Source organism: Denticeps clupeoides, chromosome 9 (assembly GCF_900700375.1).
Source record: "Denticeps clupeoides chromosome 9, fDenClu1.1, whole genome shotgun sequence".
Classification (NCBI taxonomy): domain Eukaryota; kingdom Metazoa; phylum Chordata; class Actinopteri; order Clupeiformes; family Denticipitidae; genus Denticeps; species Denticeps clupeoides.
The window spans coordinates 1,607,363-1,623,918 of NC_041715.1; the positions used below are offsets into that span (position 1 = coordinate 1,607,363).

At 48.7% G+C, this 16,556-nt stretch overlaps 1 long non-coding RNA gene across 1 annotated transcript; it reads left to right on the top strand.

Annotated features, from left to right (window-relative positions):
• Nucleotides 1-388: 388 nt before the first annotated feature.
• Nucleotides 389-12,650, top strand: LOC114797467 (uncharacterized). The gene is made up of 5 exons (XR_003750863.1): nucleotides 389-989; nucleotides 7,539-7,790; nucleotides 8,224-8,496; nucleotides 8,587-8,733; nucleotides 8,991-12,650. It is a non-coding gene; the product is annotated as an uncharacterized LOC114797467 (long non-coding RNA).
• Nucleotides 12,651-16,556: the final 3,906 nt, after the last annotated feature.

A 16,556-nucleotide genomic window follows, 5' to 3' on the forward strand; every position in this document is an offset into this window, starting at 1 on the left:
AAGTGGCCATCAATGGGCCCAGATCTAAATCCCATTGAACACCTGTGGAGAGATTTTAAAATTGCTGTTGGGAAAAGGCGCCCCTCCAATATGAGAGACCTGGAGCAGTTTGCAAAGGAAGAGTGGTCCAAAATTCCGGGTGAGAGGTGTAAGAAGCTTATTGATGGTTATAGGAAGCGAGTTAAGGGTGCCAATATTTTTGTCCAGCCCATTTTTGGAGTTTTGTGAGACATTATGTCAAATTTGCTTTTGTTTCCTCCTGTTTTTGTGTTGTTCCAATACACATAAAGGGAATAAACATGTTAATATAATACTCTTCCGTGAGAAATACTGTTCTCTGTAATGTTCATGCTGAGGCAGGACTCCTTCCAGACACACCCGCTTTCCACAAGACACAGGAAGTAAGTAGAACTATTCAGTCTGTGCGGCGCGGCGTGGCGTGAGAATGCAGTACTAGAAAAAAAGTCTGCAGTTCACGATGAACCCAAGACAGAAGTTGCTGGCGAGGCTGAGTCGAGGTGGGCCTGAGCCCCGCCGCTCATAAAGTGGGGTGCTCAATTTTTTGTGTTGTCTTGACTTTGCACAGCTCGGTACTCGGCGTATTCAGGAATCTGATCCTGATTTCTTGTTTGAACGAGGGTTTTTTTTACCTGTGTCAACAGCACCAGCCCAACCAGACTATACAACTTTCACCAGTGATACTTTTATGGCAAAAAATATGAATATTTAGTTATTGGTGGTGCTGCTTATTGACTGGATCAAACGGAGGATGTGGGAATTCTAAAAAAAGAGGATTTTTTTTTGCTGGTCTCCTGGAGGTGACAACTCCCTTCACTGTTTCTGAACTTCATTAATATCCGGGAAAAAGCTGGGTGAAAAAGTGGAGAACCGGGACCACAAGTACTGGGTGGGCGTCCTGCCCCTCACACTAAACTGTAAATGGCTCTGGATTCTGCTAGCAGCCTTCATACAGCTTTCAATAAGTTCCGGTAAGTAAGGAATTAAATGATAATTAGTGCGTGTTTCCTGGCGGTTAATAGGTGAAAGTAAATAAAGTGAAGTGATTGTGAAACACTACAGCAAACGTGTCCTCTGTATTTAACCTGAGTGAGCAGTGGGCACCATGACAGGCGCCCGGGGAGCAGTATGTGGGGACGGTGCTTTGCTCAGTGGCACCTCAGTGGCACCTTGGCGGATCGGGATTCGAATTAATATCTGTAGTTACAGTCTTCTCCTCCACTGGCTTCCGTTTCTGGCAGCCATTACACTTTAAACAGGCGTTACATAAAATTCAGTTCCCCCTGGCGCGCTGATTTCAGATCATGACGTCACACGCTACTGCGACGTCAGGCGGCTTCTCTTTATTTACACGTTTTCTCTGCCTTTTTCAATGACGTCTGTAGTGTGTAGGTTCGTGTTTTCGAGCTTGACACTCGTCCTGTCCATCAGAAACAGCTTTTCTCGGTTAGAACGAGTAGAGTAGAATAAAGTACACTACCTGCCCTCCTACACGTCACTTCCTGCCTCCACTGGAACTTCATGCCTTTATATGGATTATATGGGGCAGTGGTGGCCTAGTGGTTAAGGAAGCGGCCCTGTAATCAAAAGGTTGCCGAATCCCGATCTGCCAAGGTGCCACTGAGGTCCCACTGAGCAAAGCACCGTCCCCACACACTGCTCCCCGGGCGCCTGTCATGGTGCCCACTGCTCACCAAGGGTGATGGGTTAAATACAGAGGACAAATATCACTGTGTGCACCATGTGCTGTGCTGCTGTGTATCACATGTGACAATCACTTCACTTATAAAAGAATATATTTTAAGGTACAAAAACAAAACCATTGCAATTTGCTTGATATACATTACTGTCACGGCCAATACTCCTCCAGCCCACCAGAGAGTGCCGGACAAGCCGGGGAGACGGCAACCCGGAAACGGAAGTGAGAGCGGGCAGCACCAAGTATAAAAGCTAGATGACACTGAGGAGACACTGCCCGCTCTTTGACGAATTTACTTCCATAGACGCCAGCCTTATTTTCCCACGCCCGACTGATTGATATCCATGACCACGACCTTTGCCTGTCCCTGACCTAGAACTTTGCCTGCCCATCTTGTGACGACGATCTCTAATCGGATTCCCCATTGTGACCACGACCTTCGCCCGCCATTGACCTTGAGTTTGCCTGCCCCCTTTTGCTAATACGATCTTCCCCGTTACCCCCCACGGAGCCAGAGTTCCCTCCCCGCCACGCTGCGGCGCTTCCACGGCCACACTCCCGTCCCAGCTCACCTCCGGCCGCCTTATCACCGGCTAAGCACCTCCAGTCCTCTTCTCCCAGTACGACGACTACTCCACCCGCTCCAAGCATGCCTGCGAATGCGTCCCCGAACTCGGCCAGTGACAGTAAGAGCGGGCCATCTCCTGACGCAGCAGACATGGCAACCACGCTGGCTCAGGTGACCGTGTTCCTGCAGCAGCAGCACGTTTCTATCCAGGATCACCAAGACACGCAGCTCCAGCAGCAGCGCGCACTAATCCAGATCAGCTTCGCTCTCGCTGATCTTTCGGCCCACGTCCACTCGTTGGAGTCCCAGTCCAGCTGTCCCGGTCCTGCAGTTCCCACTTCGGATTCGCGTATGTCCACCCTGGCTGGATTGGCCCCGCTGCCGCTTTACGACGGGGATTCCAGAAGCTGTTGCGGATTTATCATGCAGTGCCGGCTGCTTCTCCGCCTCCAAGCCGCCCACCTCCCTGACGAAGAAACGGCGGTCGCGTATATTATTACGCGGCTGACCGGATGCGCGCTGGAATGGGTCACGCCGCTGGTGGAGCAGCGCGACCCGATCTGTCTGTCTGTCCCCGCCTTCCTGGACCGCCTCCAGATCGTGTTTCAGGGTGAGACCGGGCGACGCGCGGCGTCTCTGCAGCTCATGTCGTTACGTCAGGGAAATCGGAGCGTGAGCGATTACGCAATTGAATTTCGAATCCTGGCGAGCGACAGTGGGTGGACTGACGCCGCGCTCCCCGCCGCGTTCTACCACAGCCTCCGGGAGGCGGTGAAATACGAGATGGTGAATCGCGATTGGGGAACCACGCTGGACAGCATTATCGTGCTGGCCACGTCCATCGACCGACGTCTCGCCGAGCGCAGCCAAGAACGACGTAGCCACGCCCCTTTCCACTGCACCCCCGCCACGCGCCAGCATGACGCCCCTAGGGCTCCGCCCCACCACGCATCTGAAGAACCCATGCAAATGAGCCGAGCCCGACCCCCGCTCCCTCCCCAGGAACGAAAACGAAGAGAGGAGCAGAAACTCTGCTACTACTGCGGAGGCCCAAACTCCCTCAGCGCTGCCTGTCCATACCGCCGAATCAAACCACGACCATCGGGAAACCCCCTCCACTTGCCCCAGGTTCAGAGCCCCCGGGGGAGCACCAAGGCACTTCCCAGAGCCACCACCCGCTGCTCACTTCCTATCATCATCTGCTGGAAGAAACCCAGACCCGGCCAACATCAGGGGCGAGCACTGGTGGACTCCGGCGCGGCCATTAACTTAATCGACATTGACCTGGCCACCCGACTCAAGCTCCCAGTCTCCCGGTGTGATCCACCACGCACGGTTATGGGACTGGATGGCAGCCCGGTGGGCTCAGGGCAAGTACTTTACCAAACCAAACCCGTACTCGTCTGCCTTGAGCCCAACCATGTTGAAGAAATTATATTCTACCTAACCACAACACCCCATGACCCCATAGTGTTAGGTTACCCGTGGCTGACCACCCATGAGCCCCATATTGACTGGCCCAGGGGCACCATCAAACAGTGGGGATGCCAATGCACCCACCACCAACTCCGTCAGGCCACGCCCCCAATTTGCTCTAGGTCCACACACATAGCAACGGTGAGACTTGGCCACGCCCCTTAACCCATGCCATGCTCACTGCCTAGGCCCAAAACCCCAGTCCACAACAGCAACCACTATGCCCACAGACCGCAATCTGCCCCTATTCAACCCAACCCCACATTAACCCCGCTTCCAGGTGCAACCATGACCAAACCACGCCCACCGACTGAAACCCATTGAAGACGAGTTGACCGAGAAGCCGGCAGAGGCCACGTCCCGATCTCCACACGACGCCACCTCCGCCTCACTGGGGGTCCCCGACTGTTACCATGACCTTGCCGCGGTCTTTGATAAGGACAAGGCGGCGGAGCTGCCCCCCCATAGGCCTTATGACTTGCCGATTGACCACCACGAGGCCGGCTGTACTCGCTCTCGCTTCCGGAGCGAAAGGCGATGGACGAGTACATTACAGCATCCCTGGCTAGTGGCGTAATTCGTCCTACCACCTCTCCAGCCGCCGCCCCATTCTTTTTTGTGGGGAAGAAGGACGGGGGACTGTGACCATGCATCGATTATAGGAAACTGAACGTGGTAACCAAGAAAAAAACGGTACCCACTCCCATTCCTGAATACCGCATTCGAACAACTGTCAGGAGCCACCATCTTCACAAAACTGGACCTCTGGAATGCATACCACCTTGTTTGGATATGGGAGGGGGACGAGTGGAAGACCGGCTTCATCACACCATCAGGACACTATGAATATCTGGTCATGCCGTTTGGCCTATCCAACCGGCCAGCCGCCTTCCAGGCACTTGTCAATGACGTCCTCAGGGACATGTTAGACCGGTTTGTGTTTGTCTATCTAGACGACATCCTCATTTACTCACCCAACCTCTCGACCCACATCTCCCACGTCAGAAAAGTCCTCCAGCATCTCCTACAGAACCGTCTCTTCATCAAGTTGGAAAAGAGCACTTTCCATGCCACCAAAATTTCCTTCCTGGGCTTCCACATCAGTCCCCAAGGAATCGCCATGGACCCGGTCAAGACCACAGCAGTCGCTGATTGGCCAGTGCCCACCACCATCCGACACCTCCAACAATTCCTGGGATTCACCAACTTCTACCGCCGATTCATCCGCAACTTCAGCAAAGTAGCCCAACCCATGACTTCCCTCCTCAAGGACAAACCCACCACACTCCGATGGAACCCCCTGGCTCAGCAGGCATTCACCAAATTAAAACATCTCTTCACCACGGCTCCCATCCTGCTCCATCCAGACCCCCAACTCCCATTCATCGTTGAAGTCGATGCCTCTAGTCTAGGGATAGGAGCAGTCCTGTCACAACGTAATCCCCAGGACAACAAATTGCACCCCTGCGCCTTCTTCTCCCGGCGACTCAATCCTGCTGAGCAAAATTATGATGTCGGGAACCGGGAACTCCTGGCTATAAAACTAGCTTTGGAGGAATGGCGCCATTGGCTGGAGGGGGCAGTCCACCCCTTTTTAGTCCTGACTGACCACAACAATCTGGCGTATCTCCAAAATGCCCAACGCCTCAACCCACGGCAAGCACGATGGGCTCTGTTCTTCACGCGGTTCGAGTTCACTGTGTCCTATATCCCAGGCACAAAAAATGCAAAGGCGGATGCCCTGTCCCGCCGATACGTCCCGGCGACGGAGGACAATCCGTCCTCTCCCATACTCCCACAGCCCTTTCTACTTGCCCCTGTGCACTGGACCCTCATGCAAGACGTAATTGCCGATCATGCACACCACCCCTGCCTCCCAACCTCACGTACGTCTCACCCCCTCTCCGTCCACGCATCCTACAATGGGGGCATGATACCCCACTGGCCGGGCACCCGGGACGTCAGCACACCCTCGCCAATATTCGCCGGACGTTTTGGTGGCCGGGCCTAGTCACGGATGTACAGGCATATGTTGCAGGCTGCCCTACCTGCGCATCTCACAAAGCGGACACGCAGAGACCACAAGAACTCCTACTTCCCCTGCCTCGCCCCCATCGCCCATGGTCCCATGTCTCACTGGATTTTGTCACGGGACTGCCAAGATCCAGGGGTATGACCACCATTATGGTGCTGGTCGGCCAGTTCTCCAAGATGGCCCGGTTCATCGCCCTGCCGGGACTCCCTACAGCTGCCCAAACTGCCGACGTAGTCATCCAGGAAGTGGTGCGGCAGTTCGGACCACCAATGGACCTCCTCTCGGACCGTGGCCCCCAGTTCATCGCCAGGTTCTGGCGTCACTTCTGGGGACAACTGGGGGTGTCGGTCAGTCTGTCGTCGGGGTACCACCCCCAACCTAATGGCCAGACTTAGAGGGTCAACCAGGAGATGGAGACATACCTCCGCTGTTACTGCTCAGCCCGACCTACCTCCTGGTCCCAACACCTCCTCTTGGCGGAGCTCGCGCGGAACCAACACTGCTCCTCGGCCACAGAACGTTCCCCCTTCAAGGTGGCCTCAGACCCACGTGGTTCCCCACACCCATGGTCGAGGGGCCGGTGTTGGCAGTCAACAGCCGACTCCGTCAACTCCATAAAGTCTGATCCCAAGTTCACCGGGTCCTCAACCGAACTGCTGAGCGCATGAAACGACAGGCAGACTGACATCGGCGACCAGGCCTCGTGTACCACCGCGGTGACAGGGTTTGGGTCTCCACTCGAGGCCTGCCCATGTCATCCAGCCCCAGAAAGCTAGGACCGTTCCGGGTGACCCGACGTGTCAACCCAGTGGCATACCAGTTGGCCATCCCACGCACTCTGCGCGTCAGCCCGGTGTTCCATGTTTCCCACCTCCGTAAAGCTCACTCGTCGCCTCTGCAACCCCCCCCCGTCTCTACCACCATCTCCACGTCAGGTTGACGGCTCTCTGGCCTACACGGTCCGTCGCCTTCTGGATGTACGTCGGCGGGGCCGCGGCCTGGAATACCTGGTGGACTGGGAAGGATATGGGTCGGCGGACCGGTCTTGGGTTCCCCGGCGGGATATCCTGGATCCTGCCCTGCTCCTAGACTTCCACGACCGACACCCTGATAGGCCGGGCCCGTCAGGTGCCGGGCCTAGGAGGGGGGGCTCTGTCACGGCCAATACACCTCGAGCCCACCAGAGAGTGCCAGACAAGCCGGGGAGACGGCAACCCGGAAACGGAAGTGAGAGCGGGCAGCACCAAGTATAAAAGCTAGATGACACTGAGGAGACACTGCCCGCTCTTACTTCCATAGACGCCAGCCTTATTTTCCCATGCCCGACTGATTGATATCCATGACCACGACCTTTGCCTGTCCCCGACCTAGAACTTTGCCTGCCCCTCTTGTGACGACGATCTCTAATCGGATTCCCCATTGTGACCACGACCTTCGCCCGCCATTGACCTTGAGTTTGCCTGCCCCCTTTTGCTAATACGATCTTCCCCGTTACCCCCCACGGAGCCAGAGTTCCCTCCCCGCCACGCTGCGGCGCTTCCACGGCCACACTCCCGTCCCAGTTCACCTCCGGCCGCCTTATCACCGGCTAAGCGCCTCCAGTCCTCCTCTCCCAGTACGACGACTACTCCACCTGCTCCAAACATGCCTGCGAATGCGTCCCCGAACTCGGACAGTGACAATTACTTATTTTATTTATGAGAACATATTAAAATTGATTGTAATGTTTAATTTTTCTCCAGAACATCACAGTCTGGAGTTCCGGTTCACAGTACAGCAGGATCTGAACAAATTTAATCAGACGACTGTGTTTGACGGTGAAACCATATTTTATTGTGATGATAACGGGCTGAGAGACGAACCCAGACAGGACTGGGTCCATCAAACATTCAATACTGAAGATCTGGAGGAAAGACAGGACTTCTGTAGGGATCAGTACTGGGAACAAGTAACACGGTTTGAGGAAATAATGAAAATAATCACTGATTCAGCAGGTCAGTAAATTAAAGACTATTTTACCATATATTAATACACAATACATGACAAATGAAAGTTTTTAACAATAACTTACTGAGATAATGCATTATAACAAAACATTGCATTTACAGCATTTATCAGACGCCCTTATCCAGAGCGGCTTACAATCAGTAGTTACAGGGACAGTCTCCCTGGAGCAACTTAGGGTTAAGTGTCTTGCTCAGGGACACAATGGTAGTAAGTGGGATTCAAACCTGGGTCTTCTGGGTCATAGGCGAGTGTGTTACCCACTGGGCTACTACCACATTGCATTCATTATGTAAAAAAAAATATTTTTGGTTCTTTTGATGTAGAATTATAAATGTCCAGCATCATCTGGTATTCTGTAAAATAGTAATTGTTCAAATTTTAACCATAATTCAGAAAGAAATCTACTGTAAACAATTGCAGGTTTTGTTCAGAGATGCCGCGGCTGCACTGGCAACAGGTCAGAGGTCACAAGTTTTGACAAATGGCGTCTAAATGGTGACGACTTTCTGACCTTCAACACCACGACCCAAACATGGGAACCTGATTCTGAACTGGCTGCTCCAGTAGCTTCAAACTGGAACCAGAACAGTTACTGGAATCTTGTAGATGGTGAATTCAGCCAGAACTGGTGCAGAAAAATCCTTCATGTGCTTGTAGAGAAGAAAGCAGCAGGGAGGAAACATCAAGAAACAGGTAAGAATCTATTACAATACAGAGCTCTTTTTTATCTTACAGAAAGATCTAGTGCTCTAGTGATTTTGAAAACTTCATTTCTTGTTACAGATGTATTAGACAAAGAGACCATCACCGTTTGGAACTGGATGGCAGTGATCGTGATTGTGATCGTGATCGTGGGTCTGGTGCTTGTTCTTTTCTGCCTTGTTGCCTGTTACATCAGACGAAATAAAATATATCAAGAGCTGATCAGAGGTAAGACTGATAGAAGTCAAATCCTGAATTGTTAAGGTACCACAAACACACACTAACACACACACACACACACACACACAGACACACACTGCTAAAAACACACTGCACTGCTCACCAATGAGGATCACGTTCACTAGGCAGGGTCATAGGTCAGCAGCAGATTTATAAGTTGAGTGGGTGAAGAAAGGTGATAAAATTATACATGTGTGTGTGTAGAGCTGCTCTTGTATTTATGGTTGTTCCAACTTTCCTTGAAGGGCAACATCACATCAGGAACGTTGAAGAGAACAATCACCATCTTCCCCATGGCTCAGGTGGCTCCTCACCAGAAGACAAGCAGACAGTGAATGAAGTCTTTTTATCTAACAACAGTTCAGGTTCTGTAGAATTACAAGAAGTACCTTTCATTCCGCTGTAAGAAGCGCCGTTGAACTCAAAGGAAATGCAGTGGGCAGCTGGCAAAGCTGAGGCAGAGCCTGTCTCACCAGCTGAAGGTCTTCCTGGACCAACAAAGACTGGACCCTCGCCACTCAGCACCCGGCCGAGTTTTCTCCTGGCTCGTTCCTCTGGTTGGTTCACCACAGAGGACTCCACCTCTGCACTCATCCCTAACCCGACACTGGTGGAGAGTTGATCACCGCTAAGGACTTTTAGGTCTCATCAGGGGGAAGGAAGCGCAGAGGCGGGACATAATGCAAACAATGATTTATTACAATACAAATCAAACTGGTGCGATGGCCGAAAACAGGGGAAACAAAAGGCCGCAGGCATGTGGTGATTGCCAGAACTCCAAACAACATAACACACAATAATTGCAGAGTCCACAAAAGAATGTCGCAGCCGCTTTTAACTGCTGTCCTGATTGGGCACAGGTGAGTCCCCAGGTGCCATCTGATGGGATGGTTGTTGTGGCACGAGCTGAATTCTGTGTGACACCGGATGTTATACCATCCATTCTGTTAATAGTACAGAATAGAATGAAACATGGTGGCAGCGGTGCTTTGTTTCTTGAAAAAGAGCACAGAGATTTACTAGACAACGCGAGACTACGGCAGACTGGCCGAGAGAGCGGAGAGTTCAGGCGCAGAGCGGATGGAAAACTCGTTGGGACTGAGACCGTCAGCAAACCTTTGCTTGGACTCAACTAATCTGGCGAAATCATGGAAAACGTGGAAAGAAGAGTTTATGCTGTATAAGGATGTCACTTTGGCGGATGCCAGCAAAAACGTGAAACTGAAAGTTCTCAGCTATCTCATTGGGGAGACGGGAAGAGAGCTTTGTCACCGGATCGGACTGAGGACCGATTGATAAGTGCTTTGGATGATCATCGTAATCCAAAAGTGAACGAGACAGTTAAAAGGTACCGTTTTTTGTCAGGAATCAGTTTTCGGAAGAGAAAGGTGACAAATATGTAACGGACTTAAGAAAGCTCGCCAGTACGTGCAATTTCTGCCAGATGAAAGACTCTCTGATCCACGATAGAATTGTTTGTCAAGAGAAAACAGCAGAACAATTGAAGGGTGAGTGGCAGAGGAGGTGCTTGCAGTAAAGCATGCGGTGTGAAAAAATGACGGTAAGAGCACAGTAAACTAAAAGTTTTGTACAGTACATAAATAAAAAGAAATGTCCTGCATATGGAAAAAAGTGCCAAAAATGTGGAAAAGACAATCATTTTGCTGCATTGTGCAAAACTAAAATGCAGAAAGAAAGGACAGTGCATACCGTTACCACAAAGATGTCTTCGTAACTTTCCTCATCTTACTCTGTGATGGTAGAAACAGTGAACACTGTGACGGAGGACAAACGGAGACCGCCCTCAAAACGTTTTGCTGCCATGCTCCTCGGAAAAGAACAGGTGAAGTTTCAGTTGGATTGTGGATCCAGCTGTAATATAATTCCTGTCAACCTGCTAAACCCATCCACACAAATTGAAAAGACAATAGAAGCACAATGTGATGTACAATAGAAGCACAAACATCATGGCTGTGGACAGTATTGTCACAGAGGAGACTGTGAAAGTAGAAATGTGGAGCATGGATAATATCAAGAAAATCTATGCTGACGTGTTCCAGGGAGATGGATGTTTGGAAGGTGTGTAGATGGAAGCAGACCCAGAAATAACTCCAGTGAAACTCCCAAAGAGAAGAGTTCCCATCACAATGATGGCACCACTAAAAGCAGAGCTGAGTGATCTTCATCAAAGAGGGATCTTTACACCAGTAGACTGTAGCACAGAATGGATCAGCAGTCTTGTAATTGTCAGGAAGCCATCAGGGAATCTTAGAATATGCATAAACCCAAGGCCACTCAAGCGGGCTTTGAAATGATGTCATTTTCCACTGGCGACAATTGATGACATTCTGCCCGATCAATCTAGAGCAAAAGTCTTCACTGTGTGGCATGTGACTCTGAATGAGGAGTCAAACTACGTGACCACATTCGCCACACTGTATGGCAGATACAGATGGCTGAGGATGCCAACGGGCATCAGTCCCACACCAGAGGTGTTTCAGAGAAAACTTTGGAAGGGTTACAAGGTATCTATGTCATCGCTGATGACATCCTCATCACAGGAGAGGGAGAAACCTGGGAAAAAGCAAACCAGGACCATGACAATAAACTAAGAGCATTGTTGAACAGATGTAGAGAAAAGAGCATCAAACTTAACGTAAAAAAGTTTCAACTGAGAAGAAGTGAGGTCCCTTACATCGGGCATTTAATTACTGCAGATGGCCTCAGAGTTGAGCCTGAAAAGGTACGAGCAGTCAGGGACATGCCATGTCCAGTAGATGTCAAAGATGTCCAAAGATTTCTGGGCATGATAAACAATCTCTCAAAGTTTTGTGATCACCTATCAGATGGCTGTGAGATTCTGAGGTAGCTAACTCATAAAGACAGTATGTGGGAATGGTCAGATGTGCATGAGCAACCATTCACAAAGCTCAAAGACGCCATCATCAAAGATCCGATCCTCAAATACTATAATCCAGAAGAAACACTGACACTCCAGTGTGATGCGTCAGAGACTGGGTAAGGAGCTGCTTTGCTGCAGAAGGGGGTGCTGGTTGCTTATGGAAGCAGGACATTGACTCCAACAGAAAGGGGTTATGCCCAAATAGAAAAGGAATGCTTAGCCATCGTCTACGGGATGGAAAAGTTCCATCAGTAAACGTACAGGCGGAAAGTCACTGTTCATTCCAACCATAAGCCACTGGAAAATGTAATAAGTAAACCCCTGCTGAATACCCCAAAATGGCTGCAAATAATGTTACTTGGACTGCAGAGATATGACATCAAGGTCACATCCCGGGGAAGGACATGCTGCCGCTCATACTTACCTGAACATGCATCTGGGGACTCAGTAGAAATGGAGATTATATCAGACTATTTCAAAAGGTCTGGATACCCACAGAGCAACGGGATGGCGGAATCAGCAGTAAATACTGCAAAAAGACTAACAAAAAAGGCAAAAGCTGATGGGAAGGATTCTTACCTCACCATGCTTGATCAGAGAAACACACCATCACAAGGGATCAGAGCAAGCCCAGCACAGAGATGGTCCAGTAGGAGAACCAGAACTCTGATGCCCACGCATGACAACCAAAGGTAGTTCACACACAACAGGGACAGATAGAAAACAGAAAATGGCAAGACATGATGTACAAGATATTTTGATGTAGTTCACATGGTCACCTTTCTTTCCACCTTTCTTTCCTACCTCTTTCCTTTAAATAAAGTGTAAAATTATAAACTTGAATGCTGTGATTGTTATTGAAGGTTATTGAATGATAAATAAAAAGTGGATGCAATAAAGTCCTCATAAAATAAATAAAGCCCTTCACTAAGCCCCCTAATTCACACCACAGGAACCTGAAACTACCACCTGAGCAAGATAATGACAACACAAGTATATTCTGAACATAAGAAGTAGAGTTTCTGCGTCAGTTATCACAGTTACACATACACACATTCTGACAGGCTGGTTAATAAATAAATACCATAACAGCAGTTCAGGTTTTATACGATTACAGAGATTCAGAGAGACAGGGTCTCCTACAGCATGCCAGGAACTTCAAGAAGGTCCCCTCCATGTCTAGTTCTTGCATTCACATTTACAGCATTTACCAGATGCCCTTATCCAGAGCGACTTACAGTCAGTATTTACAGGGACAGTCCCCCCCTGGAGACACTCAGGGTTAAGTGTCTTGCTCAGGGACACGATGGTAGTAAGTGGGGTTTGAACCTGGGTCTTCTGGTTCATAGGCGAGTGTGTTACCCACCAGGCTACTACCAGCCTAGTTCTCGCCTATCTGCCGCCATTCTACATGGTCCAGGTTATTACCATCTTCTCCTGCTCTTTATGGTCTTTAATGTGTCAGTGTTTGGTTATGTGAACCTGTCCTGGCATGTCGGTGCAGTGCAGGTAGGACAACAAAACTGGTTTAACAGACCAGACCGGGAACAGAGCAGGAACACATACTGGACAAGTACAGGTGAGGACAGTTAATGTACTCAGGTACCAACAGAAGGAGATGAGGAATTGGGACATGACAGAACATGGTTACTGAGGGAAGTGCCAACGCAGCGCTGCGTATGACACTTTCGTCATGAATGTAACTGATGAGAATTTTCTCTTCCAGGATAATTTGCATATTAAACATTAATGTTTGAAAGTTGAGTCGCCCTGGCAGCTCCTCCTACCCCCATTAAGCAGGTTGTTAAATGTGGCCGACCTGGTGGACGTGTGAATTGTCCTGATTTTCCTGGGGATGGATGAAAGGGCAGCATTATAGGTTGGAGATAAGTTGTGCCTGAGTCCTCCACCTCTGCTGAGTGATGGTTTGTTGATTTGCACACGCAAATCTTCCCTCACTCCTCTCTCAAACCACCTGTCTTCTCTGTCCAATATTTGAATGTTTTTGTCCAAAAATGAGTGTCCTTTGTCCTAATCCCCAGGAATCCCCATCCATCCCCAGGACAATCGGGCCCAATTCACACGTCCACCAGGTCGGCCACATTTAACAACCCACTTAATGGGGGTAGGAGGAGCTGCCAGGGCGGGGCTGTCACATGTACCCCCCTCCCCCGGCCTTTGTTTAACTTAACCAGTCTATTCAAGGTGGGATTGAGGTGAAACCAACATGGAGGATAAATTTGGGGTCACACTTCCCTCAGATGGACAAAGTTCTGTGGATGCAGAATGAAACGTCTCTACATTAAAAAAAGTCCAGTTGCCACGACTCAACTTTCAGACAAGTTCACCTGGATGACTGAGAATCTTCACAGACATTAAATATTAATGTTAAACATTATTATTATTATATTACAAGTTTTTTTGTAATCTCTTACATGGATTTGAGCACAACTATTGAACAACTATGCAAGCGCATCTAAACACACACACATGTACAAAATACTGTAGTTGTCACCAAGAGATGGTTTGCTCTGCTTAGGTATTTATTTGCTTGTCTTTCCTGAGGGTTTTTCTTTCATTTTGTTGCCAACATTTTTTTTTATAAAATTAAACAGCGCCACCTTGTGTACAGCAGAAGTTTCCCTTTTTCCTCATTAATCTGCATCATGAGAATTAAAGGTAAATATTACATGCAGTAAGCAAGCATAATGTAAAAAGAGCTAATAAAGGAAAAAGTTTGATATATTACTGTTATATGTTCTCACTGTGTGTTTTGTTCACGGTTTTATACAGAATTGTAAATGCAGTAAAATGGTCAGCTGCAAATTCACTTTTTAGCCAGCAAAACTATAAAATATTTCAGGCAGTTCCAACTACCATGCACTTTTTTAGGAAGTGTTGGTGGATGTGGGTCATTTTTTTTCAAGAAATGAAATATCCAGTTTTAATGACGAGTTAAGAAGAGGAAGTGGGAAAAGGGTTTTGCCGGTTTCCCCTGGTGGAGTTCGATCGGCGGCCCTTTCGGTCTTTGACAAGTGGCCCTTTGAACAAGACAGTTTTATGTTTCTTTTTATAGTTTAAGATTTTCTTTACTTTCTTTTTGATCATATCTATGATCGCCTTTTGCTTGTACCAAACAGGTAATGATCACCCCACATCTGGTCCATGTCACTGATGTGGATGTAAAATACTCTTAAATAACCCATTACTTTATGATAATCAAACTGGTCTCATTACATTTTCATTTACGGCATTTGGCAGACGCCCTTATCCAGAGTGACGAAGAGATCGATGAAGAGATCAATTCCGTTTCACTAGGACCCCAACTATGAATACATCTATTTTATTCACTCTGTTGTAGATTCTGTACACAAAGTTCGACAACAAGAAAATTACAATTTAATCTAAATATTCTTTAAAGAGGAAGGTCTTGAGCTGCCATGTGAAGGTGCTCAGTGACTGAGCTGGAAGTTCATTCCACCACCGAGGGGCCGAGATGGAGAAGAGTCTAGATGAACGTCTTCCTTTTACCTTCAGAGATGGAGGGACCAGGCGAGCAGTACTGGAGGCTCGGAGTATACCAGGTGCAGTGCGAGGTGTAATAAGGGCTGTGAGGTAGGATGGTGCTACTCCATGTTTGGCTTTGTAGGCCAGCATCAGTATTTTGAACCTGATGCGTGCAGCTACTGGGAGCCGGTGGAGGGAACGTAGCAGAGGGGCGGTGTGGGAGAACTTGGGAAGGTTGAAGATCAGTCGTGCTGCTGCATTTTGTATGAGTTGAAGAGGTCGGATGGTACATAGTGGTAGACCAGCTAGAAGGGAGTTGCAGTAGTCCAGTCGTGAGATTACTAAGGACTGAACCAGGATCTGGGTGGCCTGTGTTGACAGATAAGGGCGGATTCGTATGATATTGTAGAGAAGGAATCTACATGAGCGGGAAAGGTTGCTGATGTGAGTTGAGAAGGAGAGTTGGTTGTCTATTGTTACTCCAAGGTTGCGGGCTGTTGCAGAAGGAGAGAGCTGCGAGTTGTCCAGGTAAATAGCAAGATCCTGATGTGGTGAAGAATCTGCTGGAATGAATATTAGTTCAGTTTTGGTGGGATTGAGTTGGAGGTGATGGGCTGCCATCCAAAACGAGATGTCGGTAAGACATGCAGAGATTTTGGAAGCAGCATGAAGATCAGAGGGAGGAAAAGAGAAGATGAGTTGTGTGTCGTCAGCATAGCAGTGGTAGGATAATATGCAGATGTTATGCAGATGACACACAACTGTACATCTTCATCAGATGAAGAAGACATTTATATACTAAACAAATGAGACCTGTTTAAGACATTAGATGAACCACAACTTCATCACACTAAACTCTGAAATATTGTTACTTGGACCTAGAGAAGGTCCAAGAAGAAACCCATCTGACCTCTCAGTCAACATTGATGGGAATCCTACCACCATATGAACGACCGTCAAAAACCTGGGAATCCCAATAAACAGTGATTTGTCTTTCGATAGCACATAAGCAACATCAGCAATATCTCACCTCCACAATATTTCAAAGCTAAGACGGACTCTCACCAGGCATGATGCAGGAAAACTGCAACACACATTTGTAATGTGAAGAATGGACTATGGCAACGCTCTACTTATAGGAACCCTGGCATCATCTCTCAGTAAATGCTGCTGCTGCAAGAGGGAACGAGAAGATTTTAGCACATCACACCGATTCTGTCCTCAAATTAACATACAGAACTGGTCCCTGATTACCTGAGTACTGCCCTACATGAGAATCACACCTACTGGTACCGAGAATGAACAGTTTCTCAGCAGGTGGATGAGCTTTCTTCTACAGAACTTCCCTGCTTTGGAACAGACCTCCTTCTAATGTTTGGAACTCAGTGTCAATATTTAGGTC